We start from the raw sequence: 19514 nt of genomic DNA on the forward strand, positions 1-19514 counted from the left end.
CATTCTTGTATTATAAAAAGGATGAGTTAGCATAACAACATATTTTCAGTGGTTTCAAAAATGGTGGTTTTGGAATCCTGTTTTTCGAAGATTGAGTTAGTAAATATATTTATTAATATTTACGAGGCTATAATAGCATTATATTATATGTTGGTTCGGTAATTTGGTTGATTGAATGGTTAATTAGGGTATAAGGATTAGATTAATAAAATCAAAATACTTAATCGCTATAGATTTTTATTAGTTAAAAGACTTAAAAAGTGATTGTACAAGGGTTTAAGTGGCTATTAACAAAAATTTAAATATAGTGGAAGATTAATGCATTATTTATTAGTAAATATATGTTAAAATAATGTTAATATTAATGTTTTAACTAAAATAAAATACGTAAAAGTAAAATCGATCTGTTATAATTTGTTGTAGCAAATTAAACTATTTTTTGTACTTAATGAGCTCATAGGAAAGTAATTTAGTTATGTTTTTGTTTAGTTTTCAATTTTAGTTTATAAATAATAAAAAGAGTAATTTTAGTAATTTATATGACCTTAGGGGGCAAAGTAGGCCTAAAGGTAGACTAAGTCGATGAATGTACAAGACACCATTCGAAGTCATAAAGATAGAAGACTTCCTACGATGTTTCCACACGGAGCTTTAATGTCATAACATAGTGAAAACACCTAAAAGGAACGATCCGTATTCAGTGTTGCGACATAGCCATAGGGTGTCGCGACACAACCATTTTTAATGCCTTCAGTAGGGCAGGTGCATTACTAACCAGATTGGTAAATCACGACATGTAGACATGTGTAAGACCATGTGGTAGAGACCCATGACATCATATGACAATGAAACTACTCATGGTGATACCTCCCGTAAGATGTAAATCGGACTGGCAAATCATGACATGAAAACATGTACAAGACCATGTGGGAGAAACCTATAGCACTTTCTGAGATAGTTGGTTGGGAAAATAAACACATAATGTTTTGTAAAGCCTGTGTGGCGTCGTTTTCAGTAAAGCATGTGTGACATATTTTGTAAATCCTTTGTGGCGTGTTTCGTAAAGTATTTGTGGCGTATTCTGTAATGCCCTTGAGATGAAATCCAGATAATCGCTTTTATGGTGAAATTAGGGTAAGTTTAGAGACTACTTCACTAGATAACTCTATGGTAAAGATCTGGATAAGTTTGAAAGCATCTCTGTTTGAATAGCCTTGTGATGAAATTGAATTTGACTTAAAGGCAATTCCTGAAAGAGTTCTCAAACAATTTTTCTGAAGGACGAATCCGCCATAGTGGTCTGTCAATATAGGTAATTGGACGTATTCATAATTATGAATAGTCTAAGAATTTTTCAGATATAAATTGTTTATGCTATCCAAGAAAGTAATCTGAATTATCTAGTATTCACCAAATTTGAATGTTTCACGCTGTATATATAAAAAAGTTATCTAAAGTATAAGTTATCCGTTACATCAGAGTGTTGTCATGATATATAACATGGCTGTATGGGATTCCAATGGATGACTTAGAAGATTTCATTCATTAGAATAAGTGGTAATCTGGGTTGATTTAAGACATGATCTGACTGGAAATCTGATAACTGTCAATTCAATATAAGAATCTGTCAAAGGTAGGATCTGTATGAAGTTAATTTTAAAAGATCAGTTAATATAAGTATCCGCCAATAATAGTATCTTTGGGTACCTTATCCTGGGGGGTATTTAACATTCGTAAGTTTTATATGGATATTCTTCTGAGAAGTGTATTCATTTCTCGAAAAAGGAATGAGGTATGTATTGAGTAGTGAAGTTTAGAATATGCTCAATGGGTGAACTGTGTGTAGTATGGTTAAGTATGGAAGTTGGTGTATATGTATACACTCGATATTAAGAAAGTGTATGCAAAGAATAGAAAGGAAATCTAAAATCTTAAAGATGAGGAATTAAACAACAAATGCTTCAAAGTAATCTGGGTTAAACTCACTAAGTTCATTTGAACTTACAAGTGTTTATGTTTTAGGTTTTGCTTTAAGAATTTGTACGATAGGAGGGACCAAGCCAGGATTGTGCCAAGGTGGCAGTTTGAGTTACGATATTATGCATACAGATGGCACCATAAAAGTATGGCATTTATTATACTACGCTATGAAGAGTCTGTCTTTAGCAAAGTTTTGAGTTGTAATGTTTTATGTTTATTTGAAAATCTAATGTATTCTTGAAAATTTTCTTTATTTAATCTTTTGTTCTGAAGACAGTTAATAAAAAAAGAAATAAGAAGTATGTTTTTTATTGTTCGTCTGCTAATTGTAATGTTTTCGAGTAGAGGGTGTTACAACCGGCCTCTCTCAAGGTCAAACTTTTTAAGCTTATCTACTTGAATGTTTGCCAACTTAACACTTCAACTGCATTGCCTATGTCTATCAAGATTCCCTTGACTTGAAAACTTGCAGTCATAGTCATTACAACCGATAGGTTATTACATTTTGTATGAAGTAACTCCCCTTTGTCTTACTCACAGAAACCCAATCGTCATGCCATAGAGGAACAAGGCTTTCTCGATGGAGCAACTATTGACATTACACAACAAAGATACTTTTTTTTTCTATTAGATCTTGCCCACTCTTCATTAGAACTTACTATGAAGTTGATAACTCCTCTATTTACCTTAACCTCTATCATCTCTAATGGCACCCTAAGTACATGCTCCTCTTCATATATACTCTCATAACTTTCACTTATCTTGAATGAACCAAAAACTACTTGAGTTGATCGCTACACACCGCAAACTCAATTACGTCATTCAAATGAATATAATTTTCTATTTTGTAACTAGGTGCATGGTGAAACTGTCACCTTTCATTTGTTTTTTAGACCTTGTTGAAAAAAATCTGATTTGAAAATGATTTCTTATATACAAACCGATTTGTGATATTTATAGCACTAAACATTTTACTGAAATCACACATTTCTTTTTTACTAGACAAATCCTTTTTGTTATTAGCTTTCAATCGAACAACATTTTTCACTATTTTGATACCACAAACTACTTCGAGTGTGGGCTCGAACGATTCAAATCAACCACAAAACCAAAAATAGTTTTCTTTACTTTCAATGTGAAAACAAAACTTCTCTTAATAAAAACTGATAGAATTGTTATTCTAGAATATAGAACTAATACTTAGAGAATAAACTCTCACTATTTTTAGGCAAAATAACAATATCTCAAAGTTCTGTATTTAGCCTTACAGGTGTAATCTATTTATAGGGATAAATTTGTTCTCCCAATATGATCCTATTTTATCTTATAGTAACCATTACATCTTTTTTTATGAAAAGTCAATTACTATCAAATAGTAATCAAGTCATTTATCACAAAGAAGAACGACCCCTAGCCATCTTTACTTTCCATTAACCATGTAATGCCAATGAGAGGATATCATTTACCTATGTCTCGGGCTATGAATTCCACTGTTGTGAAAGATGCTACATACTGGAAAAGTCGTATACCCAATGCACCAACTTTCAGTTCCTTATCTATTTAAACTCTGGCTTTTACTTACATCAAAGTATAAGAGTCACACATACATTGCCCGTCATCCACTCAGGATTAAGGTATGCCACACTTTGAACGTCAAAAGTGAATAAATCTATAAACGGATTTAGAATCTATTCTTCTTGGGTCCAGTCCGACGTACTGTCAGTCTAGACAGTCACATGTATGTATTTATCTTTCGGGAGTCATCCGCACTGATAAACCGTAATTTATACATATTTTTACCTGATATTTAATGCATTTTATGGATGATTTCCAATTACAATTGGTGAATTCGATGCTCCTAATGCTTTAATTTCATGTTTTATACTTAGGAGAGCATAGGAGAGCAAAAAAGAACGAGAAACGAGCAAAAAACAAAGAAAATGGGCCAAAGTACGAAATCAACACGGCCTGGACCTCCTCACATGGGCATACCACACGGCCGTGTCAATTTGGCAGGCTCGAACACGGCCTGAAGTAATCGAACACAGGCGTGTCCCTACCGAGCCCAAGTTGAGTCCAATTCAGAAAAGGCTAATTTTGAGGGCTCTTAGGCATTCCAAAGCCTATAAATACACCCTAGAGGAGGGAGAAAGGGGGACACACAGAGGAAGGAGTAAAGAATTACTCCAAGGAAGCCGATTGATCCATCTCAGATGCCAGACTCACCATCAAGACTAAAGATCTCTCCTCAATTTCCCGTCAGGAGTTTTGGGTTTTCTTTATGTTTTGTATTATTTATCATTCTGAGATGTTTTCTTATTTAGTTACAAACTAAAACCCCTAAATACCTAAGGGGAATGAAACCTAGGACGAATCTTGTTATTATTTTCTGAATCGTATGATAAATATTTAACTTGTTCTTAATTATGTGTTCCTAATTCTTGTTTTGATATCCCAGGATACTGATTCAAGATAAGCTCTTATTCAGAGGAGGAATAGACCCTGTCTAAGAGTACATTTGTCATAATTAAGCGGAGTTGATTGCGCGCCTAGACATAGGGTGACAAGATTTTGCCGGATTAGGGTGAAACCTAATAAGGGGATCCATAGATCAAGTTAATGCAACCCTAGAGTGTTAATTAGAGAAAAGTCTCAATTATTCAATCTAGGGATTAGACGTTATTAGACTTGAATAGGGATAATAACATAACTTAGGGATCTCTACGGAACAAGTTAGATGAATAAATCGTCTGATTCGGAGCCAGAATAACAAGTACAGTCTAGGTAGATTTTTCCTTAGGTATTGCCTTCATTCAACCGATTTTCCCAAAAGCAATTCCCCAATTCTATTCTCTGTGAGTTCTAGTTTAGATAAATTAGTTAATTAAAATAAAAACCTCTTTATTCTTAGGTTAGATAATAAAAAGACAGTCATTACTAGTACTTTTAGTTCCTTTGGGTTCGAAAATCCGGTCTTGCTAAAACTATACTACTGTTCGATAGGTACACTTGCCTACATCGCGATAATAGTTAGTTCAAGAATGAGTAATTATAAATTTTTAAAACCTATCACGAAATCACGCGGTCAAGTTTTTGGTTCCGTTGCCGGGGAACTAAGATATTAGCAACGCTCAATTTTTATTACTTTAGCCATTTATTTTTTTTTGCAATTTAATTTAATTTTATTATTATTATTATTTATTAATTCACTTTTTCTTTCTCTTGGCAGGTTTTTATAGTTTATGACTAGAAGAAACCCGTCAAGACCACTACTTTTTGACGAAGAAATCGATTTTATAGTTCGCTGAAATCAAAGAGAAATAAGGTGAAGCTTACGATACACAGAGAACGAGCAAAAAGACGATACTCAACCCCCAACCGAAAAGATGGCTGAAAACCAAGACAATCAGCTACCTCCTGCAATTGCGGCTAATCAAAATCCTGTTCTACGCACTATGTATGATTATGCTAAACCTTCTTTAACAGGAACTGAATCAAGCATAGTTAGACCTGCTATAGCTGCAAATACTTTTGAATTAAAACCTAACACTATTCAAATGATACAGCAATTTGTTCAGTTTGATGGTTTGCAGGATGAGGATCCTAACGCTCACTTAGCAAACTTCCTGGAATTCTGCGATACATTTAAAATCAATGGCATTTTTGATGATGCCATTCGTCTTCGGTTATTCCCTTTTTCATTGAGGAACAAAGCTAAACAGTGGTCGAACTCGTTACCACGAGGGTCAATTACTACTTGGGAACAAATGACCGAAATATTTTTACTAAAATATTTTTCGCCAGCTAAAATGGCTAAATTACGTAATGATATCTCTTCTTTTGTGCAGATGCATTTAAAAAGATTCTACAATGCATGAGAGAGATACAGGGATCTTTTGAGAAGGTGCCCTCACCATGGGTTACCACTTTGGCTTCAAGTTCAAATATTCCATAATGGTCTGAATCCTTCAACTCGGCAAATGGTTGACGCAGCTGCTGGCGGAACCATCAGCAATAAAACACCTGAAGATGCCTATAAGTTTTTAGAGGAGATGTCACTGAATAACTATCAGTGGCAAGTCATGAGGACTAAGCCAACTAAAGCAGCATGCATTTATAACGTCGATTCGGTTACTATGCTGTCAAACCAGGTAGAACTTTTAAATAAAAATATTGATGGTTTTCTTAGTTCTTCACAGGTTCACCCAGTGATGCAGTGCGAAGCAAGTGGCGATGGAACAAGCTATTCAGAATGCCAACCTTATGGCCACAACATGGATAACAAGCAATTAAATTACAAGGGTAATAATCCTCGACCTCAAAACAATCCATATAGTAACACTTACAATGCAGGTTGGAGGAACCATCCCAATTTCTTGTGGGGCAGTGAAGGTAATCAGAGACCACCTCCAGGCTACCAACAACCACCTTACCAACAGGAAAAGAAGCCGAACCTTGAAGAGATGCTCTCAAAGTTTATATCGGTGTCAGAAACTTGTTTTCAGAACACCGAGATAGCAGTTAAAGATCAACAAGCGTCGATCCAAGGGCTCAAAACTCAGATAGGCTAGCTTTCCAAATTAATCTCCGAACGACCACAAGGTAGTTTGCCAAGTAATACTGAACATAACCCAAGGGAACAACCCAACGTGATTAATGTTCAAGATGAAGAAGGATTTGTTGAGCCTAAGCCAGAACCGAGGCAAGAAACTGTGGTAAGCAAAGGTAAAGGTGAGGTTGATCACAATACAAACAAATCGGTGAATGTCGAATATAAACCTCGTGTGCCATACCCCAACACGACAGAAAAAGACCGCTCAGATGAACAATTTGGTAAATTCTTTAAACCCTTAAAAAATTACACATTAACTTACCGTTTATTGAAGCCCTGTCGCAGATGCCAAACACAATGAAATTTTTAAAGGAGCTTTTAGCAAACAAGCGGAAGTTGGACGAGGCATCGCATGTGGAGCTAAACGCAGTGTGCTCAGCTATTCTACAAAATAAGCTACCAAACAAACTAAAAGATCCAGGGAGTTTTACGATTCCTTGCTTAATTGGTAGTTTAGATGTTAATAATGCATTAGATGATTTAGGGGCTAATATTAACGTCATGCTCTACAAAATGTTTAAGCAACTAGGTCTCGGGAAACCCAAATAGACTAGGATGAGCATTCAATTAGCAAATAAAACTATAAGATTTCCTAGGGGTATTATTGAAGATGTACTAGTTAAAATCGATAAATTTATATTTCACATTGACTTCATTGTTTTAGACATAGTGGAGGATAACAACACTCCTTTAATTCTAGGAAGGCCCTTTTTAGCAACTGCAAAAATGATTATTAATGTTGGCACAGGTGAACTCACACTCCGTGTGGGAGACGAAACAATCACCCTTCAAGCTTGCAATTCTGGCAACACATCAGAAATTGAAGGTGATCGTTTAACACATTCTACTAAAACTGATAATAGGGTACACCCTACTTTACAGGAAATGAGCCTGAAGGAAGCACATGAGTCACTCTCAAGAAATCGTAGAGGACCTAATCATAAAGAACAAGGGCTGTAAATAGAGGAGCTAGATGAATGGTGAACACATAAATCGAGAACACACGATAAACTGAAAATACGCCAGAACGAGCTCGATACCTCTCTAAATCAACTTAAAGTTGGAGATAAAGTCTTATTAGATGTTGCAGATCCCCACATTGTCACTACCACATTGAATGAAGAAATCCCTCTTATGGTACTCAACATTTTTCCATTCGGTACGGTGGAGGTGAGTCATCCCAAGTTCGACACTTTTAAGGTAAAAAACACCGGTTTAAAACCTTATTTTAAGATTGATAGCAGGAATGAGGAGCTACGACTCTACAAACCACCCTGAATACACTAATAAGGTAACAATGGAGCACTAACGGTTTTTAAATTATTTAAATTTCAAGTTTTAGAACATTTAGGTCACTAACAGAGTATTTGAAGCACAGGTTACCAACTCCACATGGCCGATCACACGGACGTGCTTAAGGCTGTGTGACCAACATGAACGGAAACACGGCCGTGCGATACGACCGTGCGAAAACAAGGTAAAGTTATCTTTCCCAACATGGGATGCGATAAGTGGCCATGGGCGTGCGACCTAGCCGTGGTCAAATCTGCCAAACGAACACGGGCGTGTGACACGCTCGTGTCTAGCACCCGTGGACAACACTGTCAAAATGACACGGGCATGCGAAGACCTACACGACCGTAGGAGAAGCGAACCACATCACACACGATCGTGTAACATGATTATAAAGATACATGCACTATACACACGGGCGTGGCCGAGGGCCATGTGATGACATCTCACTTCGCGACAAACACAGGCGGGACACAATCCACACGGGCGTGTGAATCGGTCGTGCCACGTAAAAAAATTTAGATTATCTATCCTATTTTATTTTATTTTATTCTTTTTATTTTATTTTATTAATTTTTGAAGATTCTTCTGTTTTTAAAAACGGCTTATCTTTATAATGGCTACCAAATTATTTCCCCAATCCTCCTATTGTTCTTCAGAATCATATTTGTCTTTCAGCTTTATTTCCAACGACTCGCTCTCGCTAATCCAGGATTCCATCCATTTTTAACTCAGGAAGTTTCACTTCTCTCCCTCTCTTATTCTTATACTCTAATATCTATCTTTGTACATTGGGGGCAATGTACGTCTTAAGTGTGGGGGGATATTTATTTCATTATCAGAAAAATCCCAGAATGGTTGCCTTGTTCTCTTGAAAAGCTTTCATATTATATTTAGGATAAATTTTGATTGATTTATGATTTTGATTGATATATCTTGAATTAAAACATAGGCATTTATGCATTGATTGTTTTAATCTTAAGACATTAGAGAATCAAGCATGATAAGTTTATTTTTGAGAATTTAAAATCTTAGGTTGTTTCCCCAAAGTTTAGGTATTACTTTGAATTGGAATTCACAAGTCTTTAACATCAAAAAGCTATAATTTTTCTGAGATTTTTGAGCCTTTTGAGCATCTACTAATTCTTTCATGCTCACTTTTATTATTGCTTTGAGTGCATCAGTATTGAAATGTTATTCTAGAACTTGCTTGATTATGCATGTCGAGACCACACCATTTGATTTGATATGTCAAAATGATTGAAGCACTTAAGATTAACCCACTCATGCCATGAAAAACCTACTTCCACGATTAACCCCTAGTAAACCTCCTTGAGCCTAATAAGCCTTTTTTTGTATTACCCTTAATATTAACCCTTAACCCATTATTGTTGAAATCCCCTAAATTAATCCCTATTTTTGTTGAGATTTGAGTTAAATGGATTGCTTAGCTATGTCATGCTCTTAATAGTTAGTCTATGTTATTTAGCTTGTTCTTAAAAAAAAAACAAAAACTATGTATACATATTAGTAATGCCATATTCTCACTGTTGTACGCAAGTGAAGATTAACTCTTTTTCTAGTGAGGAAATTTTTAAATTCACTCTCCATTCTAACCCTTTCTTTCAGCTTGTCACCACACCCTTAACCAAGCCTCATTACAACCCTCTAAAGACCTTTTGAGTGATGTATCATCGTAAATTATAGTGGTGGAGATTTGATTTTCATGCAAGCCTATGGTAATGACTTTTCATTATTGACTATTGAGTACTTCATTTATTGTCCTTAAACACCTCAAGTGATTTGAGTGAATCTTTAGTGAGGATGTAAAACTTTGTGATATTCTGAATCAAAGGTAATTAGTTAGATAAGGGGAGACACCTATGTTTGCATGAATAAAATGCTCAACTTGGAATGTTTGAAACTTTTATGTTCTTTTAGTTGAATTTCCAATGTATGATTACTTATGGATTAATGTGAGATATTATCAATAGAAATTATAAGTTGAGAAGAATTTATTTTGATTATGAGTCAAGAAGTTTGCTTGAGGACAAGCAAATGCTTAAGTGTGGGGGTATTTGATAAACCGTAATTTATACATATTTTTACCCCATGTTTAATGCATTTTATGGATGATTTCCCATTAGAATTGGTGAATTCGATGCTTCTAATGCTTTAATTTCATGTTTTATACTTAGGAGAGCATAGGACAGCAAAATGAACGAGAAAACGGAAAAAAGGGGCCAAAGTACGAAATCAACACGGCCTGGACCTCCTCACATGGCCATACCAGACGGTCGTGTCAATTTGGCAGTCTCAAACACAGCCTGAAGTAATCGAACACGGGCGTGCCCCTGCCGGGCCCAAGTAGAGTCCAATTCGGAAAAGGCTAATTTTGAGGGCTCTTAGGCATTCCAAAGCCTATAAATACACCCAAGAGGAGGAAGAAAGGGGGACACATAGAGGAGGGAGTAAGGAATTACTCCAAGGAAGCTGATTGATCCATCTCAGAAGCCGGACTCACTATCAAGACTGAAGATCTCTCCTCAATTTCCCGTCAGGAGTTTTGGGTTTTCTTTATGTTTTGTATTATTTATCATTCTGAGATGTTTTCTTATTTAGTTATTAACTAAAACCCCTAAATACCTAAGGGGAATGAAACCTAGGACGAATCTTGTTATTATTTTCTGAATCGTATGATAAATATTTAACTTGTTCTTAATTATGTGTTCTTAATTCTTACTTTGATATCCCAGGATACTGATTCAAGATAAGCTCTTATTCAGAGGAGGAATAGACCCTGTCTAAGAGTACATTTGTCATAATTAAGCGGAGTTGATTGCGCACCTAGACATAGGGTGACAAGATTTTGTCGGATTAGGGTAAAACCTAATAAGGGGATTCATAGATCGAGTTAATGCAACCTTAGAGTGTTAATTAGAGAAAAGTCTCAATTATTCAATATAGGGATTAGACGTTATTAGACTTGAATAGGGATAATAACATAACTTAGGGATCTCTACGGAACAACTTAGATGAATAAATCGTCCGATTCAGAGCCAGAATAACAAGTACAGTCTAGGTGGATTTTTCCTTAGGTATTACCTTCATTCAATCGATTTTCCCTAAAGCAATTCCCCAATTCTATTCTCTGTGAGTTCTTAGTTTAGATAAATTAGTTAATTAAAACAAAAACCTCTTTATTCTTAGGCTAGATAATAAAAAGACAGTCATTACTAGTACTTTTAGTTCCTTTGGGTTCGACAATCCGGTCTTGCTAAAACTATACTACTGTTTGATAGGTACACTTGCCTACATCGCGATAATAGTTAGTTCAAGTACGAGTAATTATAAATTTTTAAAACCTATCACGAAATCACGTGGTCACGCTCCGATGCCCAAGACAAGGCATCTCCCCAATTGGACTAAATAGACAACATATTAGTCTTCCAACTGGTTTACTCATTTCTGATTAGACTAAAGACATGTTTAGGTTCATCTACTGATATAAGCTATCTTTTCGTATTACGATCTGACCACGTAATACCACTTAGAATTAGTTTAAACATTAGACAACAAGTAAGCCAATATTTACTTCTATTTTGCTTGACATGCAAAAGCCACATGAGGAAAATATACAAAGGGCATTAATGTAATTTATGAATAATTTTATTAACCAATCTGTTTGAAAAAATTACAAATCTACATAAATAAAAATACTAAACTCAGGGCACCAAATCCAACAGACCTTTGGTGCCTCAGTGAGTTGTTTGGATTATAAGCTTGTTGCCTCCATCCAAATATGGTTGGCTCGAAAAATCTCTCATTGGTCTGTCACTAAGCAATGGTCTTCCTTGTCGCTAAGGTTTACGGTGGACATAACTATTAACCCTTTGAATCTCATCACTCTTTGTGAACTTGTGGGCCACTTTGTAAAGGGAAAATAACTTGGAGAGTGATTTACTTACTAATTTGTACTTAAAAAATGGATGATTGGTACTTGACATGAATGCTTGAATTGTAAAGTCATCTAAAACATCCTTAGTGATCATTGTTGAAACATTCAATCTTCTAATAAAATTCCTTAAGGATTTGTCTTCTTATTGTTTAATTGACATCAGGTACTTTAAAGATTGCTACAAAGTTTTATTATCTAGGAATCTAGTCATAACTAACTCTATGAGCTACTCGAAGTTGGAGATAGAGTGTTGTAGGAGTAATCAAAAATACTCTATACCTCACTTCATCAGCAACACCCTTTGCCAAAATTTTGGATCTCTGCACTCGTCATACAACATCTTGAGGGAATTTGAACGTTAAGAGGACATGATGTCAAAGTTGTAATACCCCTTACCCAACCCAATCGTCGGGTTCGAGCTATAGGATGCCATATCCATTTTCGAAGTAACTGTCGTCAAATATACTGTAAATACATCATTCAAACATATGTTCATACTTTAACCACATTCATAATATGATACACAATTAAATCCGAGACTTAATTGAGCTTATAGGCTCTATACCTCCTTCATCAGCAACACCCCTTGCCAAAATTTTGGATCTTTGCACTCGTCATACAACATCTTGGGGGAATTTGAATGTTGAGGGGACATAATGTCAAAGTTGTAATACCCCTTACCCAACCCGATCGTCGGGTCCGAGCTATAGGATGTCACATCCATTTTCGGAGTAAGTGTCGTCAAATATACTGTAAATACATCATTCAAACATATGTTCATACCTTAACTACATTCATAATATGATACACAATTAAATCCAAGACTCAATTGAGCTTATAAAAGCTCTTTTGTTGACCCGAGCATAAAATAAGACAAATTTGTAAAGTTTTAAAATTTTAGGGTCGACGCCATGACATCATTTCCTCTATGTTGTGATGTAGCCAAAAATTTTATCACGTCACGACGTTAGGTCACTCGACATCGTAACATCACATACTGTTAGACGATGTTGCGATGAGAATGATTACTCGTCGAGACATGGACTCTGTTTTTGGTAAAATTTTAGGCCACTTGCTACCTATTTTATGTATACCTTACAAACTTCTCATTTGGTACATACTTGCACAACTTTCCTACACAAAATCTTCCCAAACACATGCCAAAACATGTATAAACATCCACAATCATATTTGCATCAACTATACTACCAATTCAACCATTAAACATAACATTCCAGTACCATGGCATTCAAACCAATCCATTTGAAAATTTCCAAGAATTTACTTATATCAAAGCTTCTGAAAACATGCCAATTTACATTCAAAAGGGCCATTTCAAATGCTTCATACTCATACTAAACCATTTACCTAATCATACCATTTTCAACTAGACATTTACATTGCTAAAATCAAGCACTGGAAAGGTTTGAAGCTAAACTATCATCCAAGATCCAAGAAATAATTAACACTTATATTCATGCCACAAAAATGAGGTTTAAAACAATTGAAAGAATATTGAATCAATAATGGGATAGTGTGAGCTTTTCGTCGATCCGCTAGACACATTTTGGAAGTTTTTAATCTACAAGGAAAAAAGGGAAACAACGGAATAAGCATATTGAATGCTTAGTAAGTCCATAAAAAAATTACTTAACTTACCATGACATTACAACAAATTAAGTAATTAAAACACATTGGTATATAAATTGGAATCCTTTGGCATTCTTACACTTTCATATGAAATTCAATCATACAACTAATAGGTTAGTTCATCTGCATAACAAGAACTTATAACTCAAATTATATACATATACGACAAATTCCATCTTATATCATATACTATCCAATTCATGTTCAACCATTTCATTTCCATTTAGTTATCATTTTCTATCTCGAGAGAACCTTAGTAACCGAAATCGGATAGACGGGACTATAGTGCTCACACAAGCTGACAATGATCACGGTTGCTCACATAAGCAAATAATTATGAATTTGCTCACACAAGCTGAAGTCGTATTGAGGTTACTAGTCCAGGCTAAACCAAAGATACATATAAACTAAGAATCTGTAACAAATGTTGGATCTCATATAACCATGTAAATCCCTGATCGTTGCCATATTTGACCCTAATGGCATGTCATATGTATCTTAATCCTTTACTAAGTTCACACGGGCTTTATTACTGTAATCATATCAATTCAATCCCCGTAACAACATATGCATATCATTCCAATATTATAAACATTTCATATACATTTTGGTACCTCGTACCTATTCACAATTGCCATATATTTCATACTTTACAATTTAGTCCAATTGATGCAAAAAATCACTAATATTACATTTATATAAACTAATAATAAAAACAAACAATTCAAACATAACATGAAACAAAATAGTAAGTTCCATATGAACTTACCTGGAAAAAAAACAAACGAACAATTCTTTAAGGACAAATAAGCAATTTTACCTTTTCCTCGATTATCTTTGATTTGGTTTAATTCCTGATCTATACAATAATTTAGCTCAATTTATCAATTAAAAACATCTTATAACATTTATAAATTAAAAACATCTTATAACATCCTATTATATGCATGGATTAGTTTAATTTCATTTTTTGAATGCCCCTAAAATTTTGCATTTTATTCGATTTAATCCCTAAAACCAAAATTACAACATCTTTCAAATTTGAGCTTCGATTTCTAAACCAATCTCAATTACATCCTTTTAGGACCCTATATTATCTAAAATTATATAAATTTTACATCAATTTCGAAATCTATACACTTTTGTCCTTATGTTCAAAAACTAGCAATTTATACTTTGCAATCTAGTCTTTTTTCACTTCTAAGCTTAAAATCTATCAATTTAACACCAATTTCTTTAAGAAATAAACCATGACAACTTTTATAAACTTTATAATTTTGTACATGGGCAAGGTAAATCCCATGACTTCATAAAAATAAAAATTACAAGGAAATGACTAAATTGAACTCACCTATTAAGAACCAAAAGTTGAAATGCTTAAGCCCTATTTTCTCCTCTTTGCTTCGTGGAAAAGAAGAAGATGAGAAAATGTTTTGTTTTCATTTTATTTTTTCCTTTTATACTTATAACTAAATTAATTAATCTTAATTAATTAATAAAAAATTAATTAATAAATATTTAAGGATAATTAACAAATTTGGTGGATGCTAATTTTCATTCACCACTATTTGGCCATATAAAAATGGTCCAATTGCTCATTTGGTCCTTCAGCTAATTAAAAATCCATAGCGATAAACTTTTACAACTTTTACGATTTAGTCATTATATTATAATTAACTATCATTTTGAAAAAAATTAAGGGATCAAAATTTAATAAAATCTAATACCAAACTTGTAAATTTAAATATTAATATTTACGAACTTAAACATCAGAAATGGGGTTCTGCAATCGTCGTTTCTGACACCACTGAAACCGGGCTATTACAAGAGTATTTCTAGAGTCAAAGGCTCGTTTGTATAGTTTCTAGGCAAACCAGATAGCTCTTCCTTCTTAAAATCTTGCATCTTATTCCTCAATTGTTGCATTTTCTCTTCAAAAATATCTTCATCATACTACTGGCATTGGCTTCTGTAATGGTTTACAAGGTCACCATCGCTTCAAGTACTATGTTGTTGCCTGTATGTAGAATGAGTCGTCTTATCTTCTTGTTCTTAGGGATCTAGCCTTTGAGGCTCCCTAGTTTCTTTTGACTCCTCGATAGTCTTTTTGTTTCTTTCATTCTTCAAGTCCATGCGCCTTTATTTTTCTAGTTGCTCTTGAAGAAACTTATGTTGTTCTTGGTACATTCTTTGTTAGGAAGACAATTGTTCTTCAAGTGCTTTCATATTTTATTACATCTTTTTAAAAAACTGTAGCACCCCAAACCCGGCCCAGAAGTTATGGCCGGATCCGGCATACCACATCAAAAACGTAAAAAAAAATATTTCATTCTAAGTCCAGACAATTGTACTTGATGTTCAAAAGATTAATTCATTAAGGGTTAAGGTGAATGAAAGCTGTGCACCAGGTAGGAAACCGGAAAAGAGGTGGTGAGTCCATCGGACTGCTTAAGTACCAAGCTCCCTTCGGATCCAATCCTAGACATGCATACCGCCATTGCCACACCTTAACGTCATGGATATTTCTAGGAAACCGATTTGATTAAGTCATTTTTAAGAAAAGTGATTAGTTTTGGAAAATACTTTCATTGCGGAAGCTTTGCTTGTTGTCGTGTTATTTTGAAATCAACTTTTGTTTTTGAAAACGCGCCCTAAAGCTATCCAATTTCAACAGTTAAAATAAGTATTACCTATCTTAGTAACACATATTAAAACCATCAAAAATAATTAAGTGGCCTTATTACATTTAAAAGCCCAAAAACTTCAAACGTAAATAAAAGGATGTCCAGTTCACCAGAAGAAAATCAAACTTTCAGAACGGGTGGCCACTCCGAATTCCCTCACAGCTCAAAGCCCACTATGGTTGGGGATTACTGCGTGGATGAAAATAAAAGGGTGAGTTTGGGAAACTCAAGTGTGTAAAATAACCCAACCATAGCCTATATCACTCAACCCACGTAAACATAATAAGTTGGCCTTAGCCTGCAATGTAATTCGAATAAAGCCCATAGGCCCATAACAGAACAAAACAGATTTTACATGTTTATGCAGAAACCCAACCCAGATTCATCCATAACACCCCCGTACCAACCTTACACCGTGTGGGGAGACAACTCGACCCACCCAACCGCTACACACCACAGAATTTGCAGCATGGCTGCTGTAATGTATAATGTGACAGAGTCACCAGATACAGATAATCGTGGCAGAGCCACCAGAACAGATATATGTGGCAGAGCCACCAGATCAGATATTTGTGGCAGAGCCACCAGATCAGATATTTGTGGCATAGCCACCAGAACGCTTCCTCCATAATATAACCCATGTCCCCATGCAATAGATATATAATCATGGCATACATCATACAGAATCAGATCGTCATGCTTTTCAGTCAAAATTAACCCTAGGGGTATAACGGTAATTTTGCACCTAGGGGTATAACAGTAATTTTCCATACATAGGGGTATTATAGTAATTTAGCTACTTTTAGGGTTTTCATGCATATCCTAACTATTTACGTACTATCAGAACACTTACACAAGATACTTATCAATTGGGCCCGTTGGCCCATGAACCCGATCTTTGGCCCATTAAGCCCAAATTATCAAAATGTACTAAATCGCTGCATCGCAGTTTATTACTTTAGATTACCAAGTATACAAACCCAACTATCTTACAAGCATTCGCACACTCGCAAATTCCCAAAATACCAACTTTTCGGCATTTCGACTTTTTGGCTTTTGCCAATCTAGTCTATGAGAGGTGTTACATACACACATTTATGACGATATGTCGACGAGATCCACATACGAACCGCCTACAATTGGATTACTAACACGTTAATCTAATTATTCAAATACAAACTACGATTAACCCCTTACAATATTCGGCCAACCACACCTACAGATCATAGTAAGCTTATAAGAAATCAATAAGCAACTCATTAACAAATTTTTGTCAATGTTTACCACATAATCATAATTTCACTGCAAGCTGTCTTCCTGAGCAACAGTCACTAAATCATTTATAACTGGAGCTACGAAACTCCAAATCAAGTTCCGTTAATTTTCCCTGAAAATAGACTCATATATCTTCTATCCATAAAATTTTCAGATTTTTTTGGTATGGCCAATCAATACCAGATTTTTCTTAAAGTTTCCCATGTTTCACTGTTTGACTAATCTGACCACTCTTCATTACGAATCAAATTTCTCATTGTACAGAATTCAAAATATGTTCTTGTTTATTTCATTAGAAACTAGACTCAATAAGATTTAATTACATAATTTATTCAGCTTCTAATTCATCTCCCACAATTTATGGTGATTTTCCAAAGTCACGTTACTGCTGCTGTCCCAAGCAGATTTATTACCAAATCACTCTTTCACACCTAACTTGCATGCTTGTTATTTAAACATGTATATCACCAATCAATCATCACATATCTATGATTTTACTTAAGTATAATCTCCATTTCATCATTTTAAAGCACAACATGTTAGCCGATTTTTCCCCTTAGCATCTAAGGCACATGCATGCTCATTTGTTTGGTTCAACTTCACCTATCTTCCATTTTTCATCAAAAGAACATGAAACAACAACCATTTCCTTCATTTTAATTCATGACTAAATGCTTACAACACAACTAAAAATCAAAATATACTTCAAGAGTTAAGGTAGAATCAAGAAGAAGTCATGAACCTCAAAATAGAAGCAAGGTACCAAGAACTTACCTTCAATTTTCCTCCTCCTAATGACCGAATACTCAAGAGCTTTCTCCTCTCCTTTCTCTTCTCTAACTTTCAGCTATGATGAACAAAGATGGACAAAACTTTGTTCTTTTCACCCCTTTTCTTTTAATAAAACTTCATATTTCATCCATTTAATTCTTTAATACAAAAGACATGATATTCTTATCACGAAACATTTACCTAACCCATTATCATGAAACATTTACCTAACCCATTATCATGGAACATTTACCTAACCTATTATCATGAAACATTTACCTAACCCATTATCATGGAACATTTACCTAACCTATTATCAATTTGTATCAATTTGTACCATAAATTATGGATATCAAGTGTACATTTTGTCTACAACAACATGATGACTAGCCACTACATGTAAAATGGGAGGTTTGTCATGCAAATCCTCCTATTTTGCACTCCTATTTATTTGGCCCCTTCAATTTAGCCTATAGCATTTTCAAACATTTTCACATAGGTACTATTTCATAATTTCACCCCCTTTTTCTTATGGAACAAAAATTAACTAAAATTGCCGGGTTCTATCTTAAGCTTGGGCCTTCTAGAGGCCCACTAACATAATTAAACCTATGCCAACATTCACAGAATTCCCGAAAATTGGGGCGTTACAAAAACTGAGACCTTGACAAGGGGTTTTGAGAATTCTGATCAAGTAAAGGGCCACTAGCATAGCTTTAAAGGTTACAGTTATAGTACCATTGTTGGTAAGGGTTGAACTGTGTATGTTGACATTCTTGAATGGCTTATGTGGTGCTTGCTTAGGGCTAGCCACGACCAGTATTTCTAGAAGACGCCTGGTGATTGGCACAGGGACTACGCTTAGTGGTTGGTGGAACATTGTTATCTAGGTTTCTCATTGTGATCCATGCTCATAACACCAATTGTTGATAGTAGGAATCAACAAGGGGGAGTAAAGAGTGACATTGATAGTGGTTCTCATTGGTAGGGCGCTAGTCTTCGTATTTGTTGAGTAGGAGTGGTGGAAAAATGGTTGAAAGGAAGGGAGAAAGTAAAGTGGGAGAGAGAATGTGTAACACCTTTAACCCCTCTCCGTCATCGAATTAGGGTCATGGGCATTAGTAACCAATCAAAAGAAATTATCAATCATAATTAAAATGCATGCTAACTCTTAACATTATATTATACAGGGACAAGTCACGACAATCTAATACTTTCATACTAGAGTCTTAAACATTTGATTAATGATTCATGCTATGCAATACTAAACTTGGTTTTCTATTGTTTACAC

The 19514-nt window shown here is 34.9% G+C and overlaps 1 long non-coding RNA gene and 1 other non-coding gene across 2 annotated transcripts in view; both read right to left on the reverse strand.

The window, feature by feature from the left end:
• Positions 1 to 18374, reverse strand: part of LOC128294222 (uncharacterized) — a 33267-nt gene extending 14893 nt beyond the window's left edge. Inside the window, exon 1 of the long non-coding RNA XR_008284536.1 lies at positions 18227 to 18374. This is a non-coding gene — a long non-coding RNA (uncharacterized LOC128294222). The remainder of the gene's footprint in view (positions 1 to 18226) is intronic.
• Positions 5796 to 5902, reverse strand: LOC128294320 (small nucleolar RNA R71). The gene has a single exon (XR_008284633.1). It is a non-coding gene; the product is annotated as a small nucleolar RNA R71 (small nucleolar RNA).
• Positions 18375 to 19514: the final 1140 nt, after the last annotated feature.

The sequence above is a fragment of the Gossypium arboreum genome, chromosome 6, assembly GCF_025698485.1.
Source record: "Gossypium arboreum isolate Shixiya-1 chromosome 6, ASM2569848v2, whole genome shotgun sequence".
Classification (NCBI taxonomy): Eukaryota; Viridiplantae; Streptophyta; class Magnoliopsida; order Malvales; family Malvaceae; genus Gossypium; species Gossypium arboreum.